This window comes from Miscanthus floridulus, chromosome 18, assembly GCF_019320115.1.
Source record: "Miscanthus floridulus cultivar M001 chromosome 18, ASM1932011v1, whole genome shotgun sequence".
Classification (NCBI taxonomy): Eukaryota; Viridiplantae; Streptophyta; class Magnoliopsida; order Poales; family Poaceae; genus Miscanthus; species Miscanthus floridulus.
This window is the reverse complement of record NC_089597.1, coordinates 55,722,646-55,742,540: the sequence shown is the minus strand read 5'-3', so window position 1 is coordinate 55,742,540 and position 19,895 is coordinate 55,722,646. Positions and strand designations below refer to the sequence as shown.

Here is a 19,895-nt window from a genome sequence, read left to right as displayed (position 1 = left end):
CGTGTTTTACCTTGGTTTGTGTCTACGTTTTGGTTTCCATCCTGGCCTCGGCTCGGCACAGGAGGCGGGCGAGCAAGGCGATGTTCCTAGACCGCAAACCGGGCCTCTCTCCGCAAAATTTCTGCCACTATTTCCTCACAGACGCCGCCGGCAGGGTTCGGCTCGATTTTGGGCGGCTATGTTCGGTGGTATCGGGGAAAGGATGAGAAAAAGAAATAGAAGATAAGGAAGGCAGGTGGATAAGTGCAAGAAAGAAAGAAAAATGTGTGATGGTCTAAATTGAATTTGAGAAACTCAAGGATTTCAGATGTAAAAATATAGCCCACACGTTGGGCCTTTTGCTGCTGGGCTGGAATCGGGTGGTGTTGCATGTTGATGTCCGAAAAACACCCTTAACTGAACATATGTTTTTTTCCTAATTTCATATCATATTTAGTTCATGGTTCTCGAAATTCAAATTCACATAGTTCGATGACAAGAAGCTCGAGAGCATAAAAGAAATATTTTCAGCTGCAATAATTAAAATGACATTGTGACTATAAGAACTTCGCTTGAGACCGTCCAAACAAAAAGGCCTTCAAGTAAGCTGTGCGACAATCCTTTTCGTAATTCTTGCACAGCATGACGACAAGATTCATGTTCCAGGAAAAAAAATCTTTCTCAAATATTAACTTTGTGCCATATTTACTTTTTGCAATATATTAGAGTTGAGTCATATATTTGAGAAAAATTATGATCCCATGGCTTAGTTAATAGATTATAAATTTGCTATATCTTTTTCTAGCAACACACGGGTATTTTTCCTATCACTGGGTAAATGTCCGTACGTTGCAACGAGAACACATAATACCATTGTAATATATGTATGAGCGCGTGATATACTATTACCTAAAATAGATACTGCAATAGTAGTGGAAAATAATGTGCATGTAACTATTACTATTGTTTAGAAGACTCTTTCTTATTATATTCACTCTGCCCTCCCTCTATTTATCCAAGAGATAGAAGGGCAGAGCTTTTTTTTGGTCAACCAAAAAAATTGCTTTATTTGATACAGTGTTCGTCTAAACGGCCACTAAACGGTAAACGGTGGTAAACTGTTTTGTTTAGGGGGTAAACGGAAATTAAACGGTTGACCGTTTAAATGGTAAAAAAAAAAATAGGAAAAACGGTCTCAACGGCCTAAACGGAACGGAGATAAACAATATTAAACGGACTAAACTGCTGTTTAAACGTCTGTTTAGGTGAACACGAGGTAAATATAGTTCAGTTTTGTATGGATAAATTTGTATACTTAAGTTTATTATATTTATAAATATGTACACTTGATATGTTACATGCATAAATATCTATATTTGGTTTTTTCACATGCATAAATATATATACATACCAAAATAATTGATTTTTACTCGGATAAATATGTATAAATGCTAGAATACTTGATTTTTTACATGCACATATATAATTATATGTATTTTTTTAAAGTACAAAACCGTTTAGACCGTTTAACTTCGTTTAAACACCGTGTAAACAGCCAAAACGCTAAACGAAGGGCGACCGTTTACCGTTTAGAAAAACATTGATTTGATAAGGTTGAAAGAGTAAATATTTGCCCGCGAAATCCTTATTAGATTAGAAATGAAATCAACTTTTAGAATTATATTAATTAAAACTATTTTAGTTTTGACCATATTTCTAGGAAATAGTAACTATTATGAGTATTTCTAGAAAAGAGTATAACTATTATGACACCAAATTAACATTATTATGACATGTAGTTGCGGATGGGAGAGAAACATGTACTCTGAATTTGAGCTGTACTGATCAACGGTGGAAGGTGAGGTACGAAGAAAGGTGAGGTGATCATTTGAGTTTGAATCAAATCTATTAGCCTAGATATACTATTATTTTTTTCTTCTGTTGCAACGTATGAGTATCTTTGTTAGTAAATAAAAAAATACAAAAAAATACAAAGTTTCCTCAATTCAACGGGCCCTCGCTTCATGGGCCACGTCCTGCCCGCGCAAAAATCGACCTGGTGCAAACCCGATGGGAGTAGGGCCCGGTCCAACATGCGAAACCCAACCGCTCTTCGAAAAATTGTGCACCTTCGCAGCCAAGCAAGCAAACGACTCCGTTGATGTGCAGTGCTCCTCCGTTCCCATCTCTCCGGCGTGTTCGGAGTTATCAACCAGCCAATAATCTGTCTCTCTCGTGTGTCGCCCAAATCCACCACCCCCACGTCTCCCCCGTCCCATCCCCGTGTAGATTTCAAATCCGCGTCAGGCCAGGGCAGAAGAGCTCAGGTCTCGGTCTCCCCCTTCGCCGCCAGTTGCCGCAGCTCCCAATCCCTCGAGATCCGCCGCCGGGGAGACCGCTGACCATGGAGGCCTTGGAGGAGCTGTCGGAGCTCGCCGAGTCGATGCGCCAGGCGGCGTCGCTCCTCGCCGACGACGACCCCTCCGACGACGCCGCGCCGCGCCGCCCCACCACCTTCCTCAACGCCGTTGCCCTCGGCAACGTCGTGAGTATCGGTCCCCCCCCCCCCCCCCCCCCCCCCCCCCCCCCCCACGAGACCCCTCGCGATCTGCTCCTGCTGCTAGCGTGCTGCACTGCTGCTGCTCGTGTGACCCGATCTGATCTGTTCCGATCCGTTTGTCCGTGCAGGGCGCTGGCAAGTCCGCCGTGCTGAACAGCCTCATCGGCCACCCGGTCCTGGTGAGCTCCTACCTCCTAGCCGAGCAGCTTAGTTAGTTCCCTTTCCTCCCTCTTCCCTTGTCGTGCTGTGTTTTTTTACTGGATTTGGATGGTGTTCGTGTGCGGTGCAGCCGACGGGGGAGAACGGGGCGACGCGGGCGCCGATAGTGGTTGACCTTCAGAGGGAGCCGGGGCTCAGCAGCAAGGCCATCGTGCTGCAGATCGACAGCAAGTCGCAGCAGGTCTCCGCAAGTGAGTTGGATCTCGTGGCCGTGCTTCCTGCATCAATTGACGAGTTTTGGAAGCTTGGGGACTGAGCCTGATCTTAACCTTGATATTTCCTGTTTCGTTCTGCTGTGCTGCAGGTGCCCTCCGGCATTCACTGCAGGACAGACTCGGTAAGGGGGCGTCTGGTGGATCAGGGAGGGGCCGTGCTGATGAGATTTACCTCAAGCTGCGGACGAGTACAGGTTTGTTTGTGCTTTGAGTAATATAACCATTTAAGCAACTATGTAGCTGTTTATCTGTCCGTTTCACTAGCATTGTACAGAACACGGTGTTGAGTATATATGCTCACACTTTTGGTGATGGTGTAAGGTGTTGAACTTGTAGTCATGGAACAATGATGAAATTAACAGTTGGGCTGGGACATGTATGCTTGTGACACTGTATGATTTGTGTTTGCACATTGCACTGTGGAGCAGTATAATCATTTGCCAGTACATCTTTCTAACATTGGTGAACCCCACACATAATTGCTGTACTAAATCTGCTTTGTTAGTTTGCCTTTTTATTTTGTTGTGCTGCTTTTGTGAAATCCTCACAGTACTTTTCCTGTTTTTTTTCTTCAGCTCCCTCATTAAAGCTGATTGATTTACCTGGGATAGACCAGCGAGCTGTTGATGATTCCATGGTAGGTATTTGAATTGTTTCTAAATAAACTATTTTTGCTGTACATAAATGCTTACAGATTAGGTAGAGTTCTGGTTAACTGCTTGCACGGTAATATCCACAATGAACTTCCATCAGACCATTAAATCATTATGAAAGACAAGCTATACATTTTTATCTTGGGACCACTAGAACATACGGAGTAGCTTTCGTTTCTCTGTAGCTTGTATCATTTTATTTGGTAGCTTTTTAATTATCCTTGCACATCTACTTATGGAGATCACTTCTATAGTTCATTTAAGGCCATCAACTTCCTTACTCTTTAGCAGAGTGCTGATTGTTTCTTACTTTAGATCAATGAGTATGCTGGGCACAATGATGCAATACTGCTCATTGTCATACCTGCAATGCAAGCTGCTGATGTCGCATCGTCCCGAGCTCTGAGGTTGGCCAAGGATATCGATTCAGATGGTCTGTGTCTTATCTGAAATTATCCTCGGTAATTCATTATCATTTTATTGTAGTAACTGATAACTGTTGTATTTTCATTCACTGTAACTGTAGGGACAAGAACTGTTGGTGTTATAAGCAAAGTTGATCAAGCAAATGGAGATGCAAAAACTATAGCTTGTGTTCAGGCCCTACTGTCGAACAAGGGTCCAAAAAACCTTCCTGACATCGAGTGGGTTGCTCTAATTGGACAATCTGTTGCGCTTGCGTCAGCACAATCAGTTGGGTCTGAAAACTCGCTAGAAACAGCTTGGCGAGCTGAAGCCGAAAGCCTGAAAAACATCTTAACTGGAGCTCCTCAGAATAAGCTTGGTAGAACTGCTTTGGTTGACACAATTGCTAAGCAAATCCGTAAAAGAATGAAAGTGCGGGTTCCTAACCTATTGAGTGGGTAAGAATTATGTCTTATTTCTTCAGTAACATTGTATCTGCTATCTAATACTTAGATATAAATGCTGTGTAGTGGCACACAAATTCTTCTCTTACTACGATGGTGTTAATTTACTTTTATGCGTGGTATGTTGCTAAAATTAAACCCGCTTGCTTGTTGTGCTGCAATTTCAGCCTTCAGGGTAAGTCTCAAATGGTGCAAGATGAACTGGCAAGGCTGGGAGAATCTATGGTACAAAGTCCCGAAGGAACACGGGCAGTTGCTTTGGAGCTGTGCCGAGAATTTGAGGACAAGTTTCTTGCTCACATAACATCTGGTGAGGTTAGTAATGAACTTACACTTCAAATTTGGTTATGCAGTTATACCTCCTAAAATAGTTGATAATGATGTCAGTAACAAAGTGTACTGTTTTTAATGTAAAAGGGATCTGGTTGGAAAATTGTTGCAAGTTTTGAAGGAAAGTTTCCAGACAGAATTAAACAGCTACCGTTGGACCGACATTTCGATCTCAACAATGTCAAAAGGGTATGATCACTTTCGATTTTTACATTGAACCCTGGTTGGCAATTGGCACATAATTAAACAGATTTCTCTCCACACAATAGATTGTTTTGGAAGCCGATGGTTATCAACCATATTTGATATCTCCAGAGAAAGGGTTGAGATCCTTAATAAAAATAGTACTGGAAATGGCAAAGGAGCCATCACGACTATGTGTTGAAGAGGTACGTTCCAATCAATCAATAAGAAAATAGGCCATCAGAACTATGTGTTAGCTTCTACACATTTACTTCTGTTCTCCCCTACCCCTCAGGAGACAAGCAGTGAAGAAAATTAGTAGCTGTGTTTTGACAACTGTTGCAATCTATACCCACCCTAATGTTTTATTATGCTCTACAGCACTACTAAGACCACTTGTCCAGGCCCAATGATAAAAACTACCCCCTCCGTCCGAAAAGGAATGCAATTCTAGGTCCGAATCTGGACAATTCAGATTCGGACCCAGAATTGTATTCTTTTTGGGACGGAGAGCGTGCCTTATAAATTAAAGTTTAGTTCTCATCGGTTGCATTTGAATGATGTGTGTTTATTTTTTGTTTACCTTATAACTAGGATCCGTTTAGGTAGTTGGAATGTAGGGTCACTTACAGGTAAGTTAAGAGAATTAGTTGATACCGCGACTAGGAGGTGTGTAAATATATTATGCGTTCAAGAGACTAAATGGAAGGGTCAGAAGGCAAAGGAGGTGGACAATACAGGTTTCAAGCTTTGGTACACAGGGACAGTTGCGAATAGAAATGGAGTAGGAGTTTTGATTGATAAGAGCCTCAAGAATGGTGTGGTGGGAGTGAGAAGGCAAGGAGATAGGATTATCTTAGTCAAGCTTGTCGTTGGTGATATGGTCTTGAACGTAATTAGTGCGTATGCCCCCCAAGTAGGCCTCGACGAGAGTGCTAAGAGACAGTTCTGGGAAGACTTAGATGGTCTGGTTAGAGCTATACCTAGTAGTGAGAAGCTTTTTATAGGAGGGGATCTTAATGGGCATGTAGGTACTACAAGCGTAGGTTTCGAGGCAGTTCATGGAGGTTTTGGGTATGGTAGTAGGAATCAGGAGGGGGAGGAAGTTCTGGACTTCGCGGTAGCTTTTGACTTGATGATAGCCAACACTTTCTTTAGAAAGAGAGAATCTCATCTAGTGACCTTCAGTAGCGGACAACACTGTAGCCAGATTGACTTTGTCCTCGCAAGAAGAAATGACAAACGAGCATGCTTGGATTGCAAGGTGATACCAGGGGAGTGTGTTGTTTCTCAACATAAGCTTTTGGTGGCAGATTTTCGTTTTCAGGTGCGTGCCCGTAGGGATAAACAAGCTAAGATTGAAAGAACAAAGTGGTGGAAACTGAAAGGGGAGACGTCAGAGGTATTTAGGGAAAGGGTTATCAAAGAGGGCTCTTGGAAGGAAGAAGACGACATAAACAATATGTGGGACAAGATGGCAACCAACATTCGGAAGGTAGCCTCAGAGGTGTGTGGAGTAACCAAAGGAAGGGGACGCGAGGCTAAAGATACTTGGTGGTGGAACGAGGAAGTTCAAAGGGCTATTAAGGAGAAGAAAGAATGCTATAGACGCTTGTACCATGACAGGAGTGTGGACAACATAGAGAAGTACAAGGTGGCAAAGAAGACTGCAAAGCGAGCTGTAAGTGTGGCAAAGGGTAGAGCGTACGAGGATCTTTACCAACATTTGAGTACGAAGGAAGGAGAGAAGGACATTTATAGGATGGCTAGGGTTCGTGAGAGAAAGACACGGGACTTCAACCAAGTTAAGTGCATTAAGGATGAAAGGGAGCATCTCTTGGTAAAGGAGGATGAGATCCGACATCGATGGCAAGAGTATTTTGACAAATTGTTCAATGGTGAGAATATGGACACAACCTTTCAGTTGGATGACTCTTTTGATGACACCAATAGGCGCTTTGTGTGGAGAATCCAAGAATCTGAGGTCAGAGAAGCGTTGAAAAGGATGAAAGGAGGTAAGGCGATGGGACCGGATGGTATTCCAATCGAGGTGTGGAGATGCCTCGGGGACATAGCTGTAGTATGGTTAACCAAGCTGTTCAACCATATTTTTCGATCCAACAAGATGCCTGATGAGTGGAGGAGAAGTATATTGGTACCGATCTACAAGAATAAAGGAGATATTCAAAGTTGTACAAATTACCGGGGAATTAAGTTGATGAGCCATACTATGAAGCTATGGGAGAGAGTTATCGAGCATCGCTTAAGAGCAATAACGCGGGTCTCTATGAACTAATTTGGTTTCATGCCCGGAAGGTCAACCATGGAAGCCATTTTCTTAATAAGACAAGTTATGGAGCGGTATAGGGAGAAGAAGAAGGACCTACATATGGTTTTTATTGACTTGGAGAAGGCTTATAATAAAATACCAAGGAATGTTATGTGGTGGGCTTTGGACAAACATAAAGTCCCAACGAAGTACGTCGGGCTCATTAAGGACATGTACAGCAATGTTGTGACTAGAGTTCGAACAAGCGATGGAGACACGGATGACTTCCCGATTAAGATAGGACTACATCAAGGGTCAGCTTTGAGCCCTTATTTGTTTGCTTTAGTGATGGATGAGGTCACAAGGGACATACAAGGGGACATCCCTTGGTGTATGCTTTTCGCGGACGATGTAGTGCTAGTTGATGAAAGCCGGACAGGAGTGAATCAGAAACTGGAGTTATGGCGGGAGACCTTGGAGTCCAAAGGTTTTAGACTTAGTAGAACTAAAACTGAGTATATGAGATGTGACTTCGGCACTACTACTCGGGAGGAGGAAGATGTTAGTTTGGAAGGTCAAGTAGTGCCTAGGAAGGATACCTTTCGATATTTAGGATCAATGCTACAGAGGGACGGGGATATTGATGAAGATGTTAGCCATAGAATCAAAGCAGGGTGGATGAAGTGGCGGCAAGCGTCTGGTGTCCTATGTGACAAAAGGGTACCACAGAAGCTAAAAGGCAAGTTTTATAGGACGGCGATTAGACCTGCTATGTTGTATGGTGCAGAATGTTGGCCTACGAAAAGACGACATATTCAACAGCTAAGTGTCGCGGAAATGCGTATGTTGCGTTGGATTTGCGGTCATACAAGAAGAGATCGAGTTCGGAACGATGATATACGTGAGAGATTAGGGGTAGCACCAATTGAAGAAAAGCTTGTCCAACACCGGTTGAGATGGTTTGGACATGTGCAACGGAGACCTCCAGATGCACCGGTGCGTAGTGGAATCCTAAGTCAGGATAGTAACGTGAAGAGAGGCAGAGGAAGACCGAAGTTGACTTGGGTAGAGGCAATAAAAGGAGACTTGAAAGGATGGAATATACCCAAAGACTTAGCCTTAGATAGGAGTGCTTGGAAGACAACTATTCACGTGCCTGAACCTTGATTGCTTCTGTTGGGTTTCAACTCTAGCCTACCCCAACTTGTTTGGGACTTAAAGGCTTTGTTGTTGTTGTTGTTGTTCTTGCTCTTGCCTACCTGATTTTAGTTTTTAAAATCGAGGTTGAATTTCGTGTACCATGACTAATATTCCTCAGCTGTTAGCTAGTAACTACTAATGCATGTGATTTCTATCTAGCAGAAGTTTTGTAAGTCCAGTTAGGTTTTGGTCTATAGAGTGTTTTCTATGTGCTATTATATGTTATATGCCCTCTTTGGTATTGTATTTGTCAGTCATGTCTTGTGTATATTGTCGACTTGTCGTGAAGTTCTTTGTGAGTACAAATAGTGAAGTAATACTATATGTAGTTTTAGTGCCCATCTTCCTTCCTTCCATGGAAAACTAATTTGTCATTACATTAGGTTCATCGTGTATTGTTAGACATAGTCAGTGCTTCCGCAAATGCCACACCAGGACTTGGAAGGTATCCTCCATTCAAGCGTGAGGTATCACTTTTTCTGTTTTACATGTATTTTTCCTCTTTCTTTTTGTTGATAGTGTGTTTTGGCCTTTTTGGGGTGTAAACTTTCTTTTGTCTGGTCAAGGTTGTTGCAATAGCATCAAATGCATTGGAGACCTTCAAAAATGATGCCAAAAAGATGGTCGTCGCGCTTGTTGATATGGAACGTGCCTTTGTTCCTCCCCAACATTTCATCCGCTTAGTGCAAAGAAGGTCAGTGATCAGGTTGCTGTAATTTGTCTCTAGTTGTTACATTTCATTCGCATTTTTCTATGCTTGTAACTTGACAAAAAGAAGTATTATATGCTTCCATTTGTCACCTCGTTTTCCACTGTAAGCCTGGCATTGCTGGACCATTAGGGGCGTGATTGGTTCGTTGACGAAGAGAGCCTGGCTCGTTCCTACTGGCAAGGCTGAGTTGGGACAGGCCTGGCGCATGCAAGCCCTTAATGTTTGGTTGACTAAATGAGTACATACAGCAGCACAACAGTTGTTTGGTTGCCTGCTTATTTGCCTGCTGCTGCACTCGCTCCCTCACAGCTGAGCCACTAGACGTGCGTGCTTGCGCCCGCACGAGCCAGGCCCGAGAGAATGGAATCCATCTGTGTTTCCTGGGAGTCTGGCTCGGCAAGGTGTCCTGCATGCGGGCGGCCAGGCTCTGGCAGCCATGCATCCAACCAATCGTTGCACTCCTGCATGCCACGGGCTAGGTCAGGCCGCCTGCAGGCTACCAATCGCACCCTAAATTCAATTGGCTTTAGGCTGAGGTAGTACAAAACATATCTGCACTTCCAAACAGCTACTCTATTAGTTAACCACATCATACATAAACACTGACGGAAATGGGCGACCTAAGGTTGTGATTGTGACTCTTCTCCCTTTGTGGAGTTCTCATGATTTATCAAGCATATTTGTTATCTATGTTGAAATGTACTGAATTGCAGTTCTGTTGTAAACTAAACTGCCCATTATTCAGCTGCAGCAACATCTGGTTTCATGATGAAATTATTAAACACTGACCCATGGCCTTCTATTTGTCTGGTATTGACAGAATGGAAAGGCAGCGTCGGGAGGATGAGTTAAGAAATCGATCTTCTAAGAAAACACAGGAAGCTGAACAGTCAACATCTAAGAGGGTATGATTTTGCTTCTGGGCAGTGGTATTTTATCATAAATAATAAACTATAGGATCTTTTGGTTAGAGGTTTATAGTTCATACTGACTTTTTTGGCTTACAGTTACAGTATATATTGGCTCTGGTGGTTGATTAAACTGTTATTATAGGCGTCCAGTCCCCAAACAGATGCTGAGCAAGGTGGTGGCAGCTTAAAATCAATGAAAGACAAATCTGGCCAGCAAGATAAGGACGCAAAACAGGGATCAAATTTGCTGGTTACTGGTCCTGCTGGTGAAATTACTGCAGGTACAATACTCCTAAAATCATACTGTGCCTAGATTAGGCGATGGAAATACATTCTCAAATGTTATGCACATATGCTTGTGCAAACCAACATTCTGCTAAACGTAAAATAGATATAACATTTTTCTTTAATGTTCATTGCCACAAATTAGCTGCATACTTGCACCATGTACTAACTAACTTCAATCTTTTTGAGACGTTCCCCATTTAGTTTGTTAGATTAGCATGGGCAAGGTAACAAGAATTCTTAACTGCTTCAACCACTTCACATGTGTTCATGGTAGCGGATACATTTTGATTGATTTGAGAAGTAAACCTATAAGCATATATATTCTTCTGTTCCATTGCAGGTTATCTCTTAAAGAAAAGTGCAAAAACTAATGGGTGGAGCAAAAGATGGTTTGTTCTTACTGAGAAGAGTGGAAAGGTTAATCAGTTCTCAGAATATTTCTTTAAAGTCTTGATTTGTTTGATATGTATGTGAAAGCCCTTTGGTTTTCAAATTTTTAGTTACTGCTTATTGATTATTGTATTTCATGGTTCTTGTTTGATATGTGGGTGTGGTTTTATTCACTATTTGTTGTTTCTATGCCAGCTTGGGTACACAAAGAAACAAGAGGAGAGAAATTTTCGTGGTGTCATCACCCTTGAGGTGTGCATAACCTTTGCCTTCATAATGTGTTATGTATGCCATGTGACACCGAGATGATATAATGATCACATAACTTTTGCATTACCACTGAAACAGTTTTTCCCTGTTCTCTGGACCCTACTAGAAAGTTATACTGATCTGGCAAAACATGGCTTAATGTAAAGAACTGTGAGATGGACTGCTTTAGCAACTTGCTTATGTCGTAAGCTGTATTCATTTGCAGGAGTGCAACCTTGAGGAGGTAGAGGAGGAAGAACCTTCTAAAAGTTCAAAAGACTCGAAAAAGGCAAATGGATCAGAAAAAAACACCAAGTCTTGTATTTAAGATTACTAACAGGGTCGCATACAAAACAGTCCTAAAAGGTTGATATACCCTTGAATCGTACAGCCTACAGAATTATATTTGCTTCATGGTTCTGTTTTTTTATAATTCTTTTCTTTAAATTTTGCAGCTCACAGTGCTGTTGTGTTAAAGGCTGAGAGCATGGCTGACAAGGTTGAGTGGGTAAATAAGATCAAAGCTGTTATTCAAAGCAAAGGGGGTTCTTTCAAGGGTCAAAGTGCTGAGGGTGGTTCAATGAGGCAAAGCAATTCAGATGGCGCTTTAGTAAGTTCTAGATTAATACATAATTGAATTGCATATCTAGCTTTCGTTTGTAGTTTTGCTTTACTCAATTAAATCTTGATTTATTAGGGGTCATGTAATCTCAGGTTCCCTTGTATGTTTTGTAAGTGCCAATATAAATACTGTTCCATTAAAATACACAAACTAATATCTGATCATACACTTTTCGAAAGGATACTATGGCACGGAGACCTGCTGATCCTGAGGAAGAACTTAGATGGATGTCTCAAGAAGTTCGTGGTTATGTTGAGGCTGTTTTGAGTAGTCTGGCAGCAAATGTTCCGAAGGTTCATATTGTTCTGTCAATCAGTTTATATGACCTTATATTTGTGTCAAATTTTCATTATCTGTCTGTGCTTATTAGGCTATCGTGCTTTGCCAAGTGGAGAAAGCAAAGGAAGACATGCTTAACCAGCTATACAGCTCAATAAGGTTGATGTTCTGTACTTTATACTCCCTCTGTTCTCAAACACTTGACATTCTGGACAAGATGCAGTCAAACTTTTGAAACTTCAACTGTCAGTTTATAAGATATTGTTTAGTTTGCAAACAGAAGAGCCATGTGTAGACTTTTGTTGAGAAGTAATTTCGTAGTCCCATAAATATTAGCTTTAAATAAATAAATATGCTGTGATAGTGGTCAAAGTTGAATACCAAATGAAAATATAATGGAGGGAGTATGTGTTTTCTATTTCTTCATCCAGAGATTAGCACCTAGCGGATGGTTTATGCTAATATTGTTGCAATATGCCATTCAAGGAAATAAAGCTGGCATATACTTCAACATACTAGTACACTAACTCCTTGACCTAATAATCTGGATTGTAGCCTGACTCCTTGACCTAATAATCTGGATTGTAGCCTGTATGATTGTTCTGAATTCCTCACTTTATCTGGATAACTTTTCGAAATTAAGGATGTAAAATTCACTAATACAGATGTTTATTCTCTCCTTTTGTAATATTTCTAATCAATTTTGGTTGCCATATATTTAATATGGCTTATGCTTATTTTTAGTACATTTTGAATAACTTTTGTATTTTCATTCATTTCACTACCAGCGGGCAAAGCAACGCTAAGATTGAAGAGCTGCTTCAAGAGGACCATAATGCTAAGCGCAGAAGGGAGAAGTACCAAAAACAATCAACTCTCCTGTCAAAACTTACTCGTCAACTCAGTATCCATGACAACAGGGCATCTGTTTCCTCTTATTCTAATGACACCACTGAAGCTGGTAAGCTGCCATTTTCATTATCTGTTTAACAACATCAAGTGCAATAGCCTAACATCCCCCACCCCCCTTATGTATCCTGTAAAGACGAATGGCCAATATGGTTTAGTGCCTAATGTAGATAGTAGACTGTCTGTGGGTGGTAGCTTTGATGCTAATTGAAGGCATTTTCTTAAGATTCCTGGCCAAACAAAACAAATTTGCTGGCGATTATTACTTGATAAAGCAGTGCTAGTAGTCCTGTGCTAACTATTGTTCTGATGTTTGCTAGGCTTGTAATTAACAAGTCTTCATTGTTATTATATTAGCCCACATTAAGAAGTCAGCTTATATAAGCAATGGTCATGCAAGGAGCCAAGGAGGCTCATGTCCCAAAGCCTTATTTAGCTAATGAACCTTGGTCAAGGCCGGTCTAGCTTATGCTTGCTATACCAAATAGATCCTTTAGATGTTCCTGTGGTTATCCCATTTAGTATTTGATACATTTTGCATACTGGTTGGATGCACTGCACACTGAAGGTATGATTAAATAGCAATTTAGATATTTTGTTTCATGTTATGTGGAAGATTTCGTAATGATCCAAAAATTATTATTTGCAGAGAGCCCTCGAACACCGAGCCGCTCAGGTGAGGACTGGAGGTCTGCCTTTGATTCCGCATCAAATGGGCCTGTTGCTGCAAGCACAAACAGTGAATCAAGGTCGAGAAGTACTGATGGTCGCAGTTGGCGCTACGAGAATGGGGATGTGAGCTCAGGTGCCAACTCTGGCAGCCGGCGCACACCGAACCGGTTGCCACGACCACCGCCAAAATACTAATCGTGCTGATTGGTATTCATGAACATTATGTATTCTTGCCTGGCACACGCCCCTTGTTTGTCATATGGGTTATTGGAGGAGCGTATTCCAGATCGGCTGCTAGAGATTGTGGTGTAGTGGAGTCTCGGGTGATTGCGTGAACATTGTGTTCGCAGGTCGCTGCGACTCAGATGAGTTGTTTATAGAAAATATATAGGTAACCATGGTCGGGACTGTTTATTATCTACGCATATTTATGCCCTGGTGCGGTGGTGCCGTCTCTGCCTTTGGGATTTTGTTGGGACGATCCATCTTGCTTGCGCACTTGGTCGTTCTAGGACGACTGGCTGTCAGACTAAGATCTATGTTGTCCTCCCCCGCATATTGTTCTTTGCCACAGATGAATCTTATTTAGACATGGTATATATATGACTTGAAGATTCACGTTGTGGTTGCTATTCTTCGGGATTTCGAGTGGTAGAGACGGTTGCCTGCTCGTGTGCCACACCTTCAATGACCATGGGCGAAAGTAAGGCATTATTGTTTGTTCTTATTTCAGTATCAGGCGATGCCGAAGTAGGCATTATCTTGATTGTTTGTTCTTATTTCAGTATCAGGCGATGACGAAGTAGTAGTCCGGGCTGACGGGTGGGCAGCAACGTAAAATGGAAATGGGTTCATTTATGGAAGCTTTTGCATGAGCTTATGGAAGTCCAATATGTTTCTGAATGAGTTTGAAAAAATTCTTGCTTTTTTTATACTCAATAATTTGCGGCGTGCACGAGTTTACTTCTTTTTTTTTCGATATATAGGAGTAGATGCTAGAGTGCTAGTAGAAGAGGCATCAGTTTTCATTCTACTTTCTTGCTTGAGACACTCGACATCGTGCTCTGTCATCTTTTTTCTCCACAACGGGTGCTCTGTCATCTAAAAACTACTCATCTCCGTGTTCTTTTGCTACTGCATCGTGCTATAGGCTAGTCCTCGCATGAACTTGCATGCAATCCTGAGATTGTTTGCCAACACTGGGCGCACCTGGAGCCCGTGCAGGTGCCGCCGCCCGCCTCCGGGCATACGCCCAGAATGGCACACCTGCGCTACAAGATCTGTGCTGCCACATTCTTCGCCTCCAACCTGTCGCGCCACCTCTTGCCACTGCCGCGGCGTCCTCCGTGGTGCCCATCTCCTCCTTCTCGTCCTTGTCGCAGCCTCGCTCCTACACCGGCGGCGGTGCCTGCGTCCTTGTCGCAGCCTCGCCCCTCCACCGGCGGCGGTGCCTGCGTCCTTGTCGCAGCCTCGCCCCTCCACCGGCGGCGGTGCCTGCAAGCGCCACGCGCTGGCCAGTGGCCACGGAGTACGCAGCCGTGGAGGCGGAAGCGGTGCCCCCTTCGCAGTTCCAGTGCGTTGCCAATGGAACGCCGTCGCGTGCTCTGCTCGTGGCCTCGTGCGAATGGTGAAGGCGCCGAGTCTACAAGTACAGGAGCTCCTCCAAACGACGTTACCCACGGAATTGACAGAATGGCAACGAAGGGAATGTAAAAGGTAAACAGATGGCAATGAAGGGAGGACATATTTTTCAGGGGCAATGAAGGGATTGTTACAAGTTTAAATAGCAACCAAGGATTTTTCTCTAAAAAAATAGCTTCACTAGGTCGAGGCTGGCTACGCACGCTTCCCTAGGCAGGGCGGTGTCGGTGTTGCTCGGCCACACGATACACGATACGATGGTTGGCGCACACCTCTCCCCTTGCCGCGCCGCACGTCTTCTTGCCGCCCTCCCACACCCGCTCGCATGGGCGAATCTAGGGGGGTTCATCGGGTGGAGACGGACTCGACGAAATTTGTAAAATCCTTAGTAACTTACTGTTCACACTTAAGAAAATTTATATCACATAATAAACTTGATCTCGATGACCCCAATAATGTTTTCGGCTAGATTTGCCACTGCCCGGTCGCCTCTCGGAGTCCACGAGGATGGCGATTTGTGTGTGTTAGTGTCTTTTTTTAATTTAGCCCCTAGGTAGTATTTTAAATTTGCATATAAGCTCTTGTTTAGTTCCACCAAAACTTTACACCATATCACATTGAATGTTTGGACACATGCATAGAGTATTAAATATAGACTAAAAAATAACTAATTGTACAGATTACGACTACTTTACGAGACGAATCTTTTAAGCCTAATTAATCCATGATTTGACAATAAAGTGCTACAGTAACATATGTGCTAATGACGAATTAATTATGCTTAATAAATTCGTCTCGCGGTTTACTGATGGATTCTGTAATTTATTTTTTTGTTAGAATCCGAACACCCCATACGACACCTCATGTAACATCTGATGTGACACCCTAAAACTTTATGTCTGGATCTGAACACCCCTATAAGTTATCCACTGTGGAGCTCTCTCAAATAGATTAGCCCCCTAGGGACCCGTGCATGCTGCTAGAATCCGTAGAGCAGACCGTGCTCGGCCGGGTGCAAAAGGGCAGGTTTGTCACCGTCCTTCAGTTCGCTTCGACGCTCTGGTGCCACCGTCACTGGGACCGAGATCCCAGACCGCCGTGTCATCACCGACACCGAGTCCATCGGCGACAGGTGGTGGCAAAGCCGATGACCCTAGTGCCGGTGGTGGTGACGGACCCATCAGGTGGCACGCTGGGGAATATAGTTTTCCAAACGAGCGACACTGGCACTACATGGCACTAGCACTACACGGCACGACACTATCAGGCACGGTGTCACTACCGTGCCGTGCCGTGTAGTGCCACCGTGTCCAGACTCTAGCCCAGGCACGACACTAAAGCCCTCAGATAGTGTCATGTCGTGCCACAGGGCACGACAGCCCAGCGGACTAGTGCCGTGCCTTGGCACTAAAACCACATCACCACTTCAACAGATCAGAATCAAAAGAACAGTTCAAAAACAAACTTGAAATCTGATGAATCTGAAATCACAAAGAAGAAAACACAAGACAAAGATAACAAAATACCAAATTAAAGGAGCTGTGCAATGGCCGCCTCATTAAAAACATGTCTAGGTAAAACTCACCTTTGTGAGAAACCCTAGACAGAGAAAAAGAGTGCAACCAGCTCCATAAGTTTAATTGTTCATTACATCCACAACCAAAGGTCCAAAGCATACAAGTCTTAAGATTACAGAACCATTACATAAATGACTAATCAAGATAAAGTTGTTCAAAGTCCTCCTCGAGCTCCTTATCCTCCACCATATGCTGTAGCCTTGTCTCTGTAGCTTCCCAGTCCTTGATGCATGTGAGTGCCTCCATAGTTTCAGGGTTCAGCCTCCGCCGCCGGTCTTCAATGATCCTGCTAGTGGTACTAAAAGTAGCTTCAGAAGAAATGGTACAAGCAGGCACACTGAAAACATCTCTAGCAAGGGTAGAAAGAACTGGAGATGTTAGTTTATGCTGATGCCACCAGTTCAATATATTGAAGTCATCATCCATCTGGCTAACTGTGTCACAGTCCAGATAAGCTAAAAGTTCAAAACCAGTGTTAGATGAACTTGCTGCATGTAACAAAATAGTAGCAGGAATAGTCCTGGACATATCAAGATTAGGAGGAAGAGAAGAACAGCCAGCTCCAAGCAAACCACCACCACCATCATCATCATATATCTCAGCCCAAGCTGTTCTTTTCTTACCAGGTAGGCTTGGAGGGTCAGGCCTTTTCGCCCTAACAGAGCCATACAAATCATCATACTTATGATACAGTTTGAAAAGAAGAGTTATAGTTTCCACCATCTTATTAGAATAATCAGCATCAGTAAGCAAATTTAACTTCCTAAGAACTTTGTTAAAACCTTTAATTTTAGCTCTTGGATCCAAGATAAATGCAATGCAGTAAAGTTCAGGTATGGTTCTCTAATATTTATTGTACTTATCAATCACAGGTTGGACAACAGTTCTAATATGCTCATCATTTTGATACCTATGCAGGTGTATAACAATCTTAACAATATGATGAACCATAAGTGGGGCAGTGGGATAGTACACACCAGACAAAGCAACTGTTGAGTTATAAAACAGTTCAAGGAATTCTAGTATTTTAGTTGCCATAGCCCAATGCTCATGAGTCAAAAGAAAGGGGTCAGCTCTTTTTCTAGGATAATTAGACTCAATAAAAGTATGGAAAGTTTCCTTGTGTGGTAGCAAATGCCTAAGCATCAGGTAGGTAGAGTTCCACCTAACCTCCATGTCCAATCCAAACTTCCTAGGTCTAATACCAGATGCCATGCAATAGCTCTTATATGTAGCAACTCTCTGGTTAGAAGAGTTAATGAATGATATAGCAGTTTTGAAAGCATCAAGCATAGGACTAACAGCAACCAGAGCCTCTTTAACAATCAGGTTTATGATATGACAAGCACAGTGTTGATGCAAAAACAGATCAACACCCAAATACTCTCTAAGTATAGGTTTCAGTTTATCCATAGCTTTAGTATTAGCAGAGACATTGTCCAAAGTAACAGACAAAACCTTCTTCAATACACCATAATCATTAAGCACATTACTAACACGTTCAACAATGTTATCAGCATTATGTGATGCATCAATAAGCCTTAAGCCAAGCACCCTTTTTTCATGTTGCCAATCAACATTAATGTAATGACCAACAACACTCAAATAATCTTCTTTTGCATTTTCAGACCATATATTAGAGGTAATAGCAACATATGAAATGTCATTACTCTTCAAATCATCAATCAAACGATCACGCTTTTCATTGAAGTACTTAAAAAGATCTCTAGTTGTAGTTTGCTTAGAAACAGTTGTGTACCTAGGGTTATGAGCAGTTTTTATGTAATCTTCCCAGGCCTCAGTTTCCCCAAGATAGAGGGGAAGATCTAACCTAGCAAGCAAACGAACAAGCTGAACACGAGCAACCTCAGCCAAATACTCCCAATTACGCATAGTACCATCCTTATTGAAAGTAATGTGGGACTGAGCCATGCAACATTTCTCATGCTTCTTAGGGCAAGATTCTTGATGATAGAGAAGGTGGCCAGTCCCAAATCTAGAGTACGCAGAATACTCCTTACGGCAGTGAAGAGACCGAGTGCCATACCTGACAACCTTACCATTTACCTTCTTGGTGAGCTTCTCGAAATCTTCCCAGCATACTAAGGTAGAAGGGCGATTAGGCCTGCTGCTGGAGCCGTCATCAGCAGCGGCGTCGTCCTGGATGGCGCCGCCGGTGTTGGGGGCGTCAGTGTCGTCGACGAGAAGTGGGTCAGTAGTAGTATGGCTGTAGAGTTCCTCAGCAACACGATGGTCGAAGAACTCCTCGACATCCCCAGTGACATCGTTCTTATCGTCTCCGGTCATCCCGCAGAGGCGCAACTCGTCGTTGATGGTCATGGAGAGACCGATGTCCTCCTGCTCGTTCGACATCTCATCGTCGCCGGCCTCTGGTCCCTCAACACCAACGCCTACCAAAACCAAGAACAACAAGAACACCTAGGGTTAATAGAACATCATGAAGAAATTAAGAAGAAGAACAAAAACAAACAGATCTAGGGTTATGACTCACCTCTCTTGATGGAGCACCAGAGATAATGGCGACGACGACGTCACAGAGACTCGACACCCTGGTACCTCAATGCATCAGAGCAGAGCCCCAATGATGCCAGACTCTGGCGAGGTCGATGAGAGCGACGAGACAGAGACAAAGACGAACGGTGGTGGATCTCAACGAGAAAGCTACATCGACGGTCAGGGAGAAGGAAGAGTGGTGTAGAAGTGCCATGTGCCCATGCCAGCAACCACCGCCTTAACCAGCCACCGGACAGCGAGAAGAAGAGAGGAGAGCGGCTAGGGTTTTAGTTGATGGGAGAGCTCAATGTGGTTGGAATGGGGACGAAATGAGCTAGGGTTTGGAAAGGCTCCGAGCCAGGAGTGGCAGCTGGCTTATAAAGCCATCCCACCTGACCCCTAGATCCAACGGTTAGCAGGTGGGGGGCTCCATCCAACGGCTAGAGGCCGTGCCGCCCCCGTGTAGGCCATTGAAGCAGGTCATGCTCGTGCCATGCCATCGTGCTGGCATCGTGGCCTAGGCACGGGCATGGGGCCATGCTGTGCTTGGCACGGGCACGGTAGCTGCCGGGCCGGGCCATTTTCGTACCGGGCCAATTCGTACCGTGCTCGTGTTAGCCCAGTGGGCTTGGCCCATTTGGAAAACTTTACTAG

General features: G+C 43.3%; 1 pseudogene; it reads left to right on the top strand.

The window, feature by feature from the left end:
• The first annotated feature begins 2,228 nt into the window (after nt 1-2,228).
• Nucleotides 2,229-14,127, top strand: LOC136519582 (dynamin-2A-like; annotated as a pseudogene).
• Nucleotides 14,128-19,895: the final 5,768 nt, after the last annotated feature.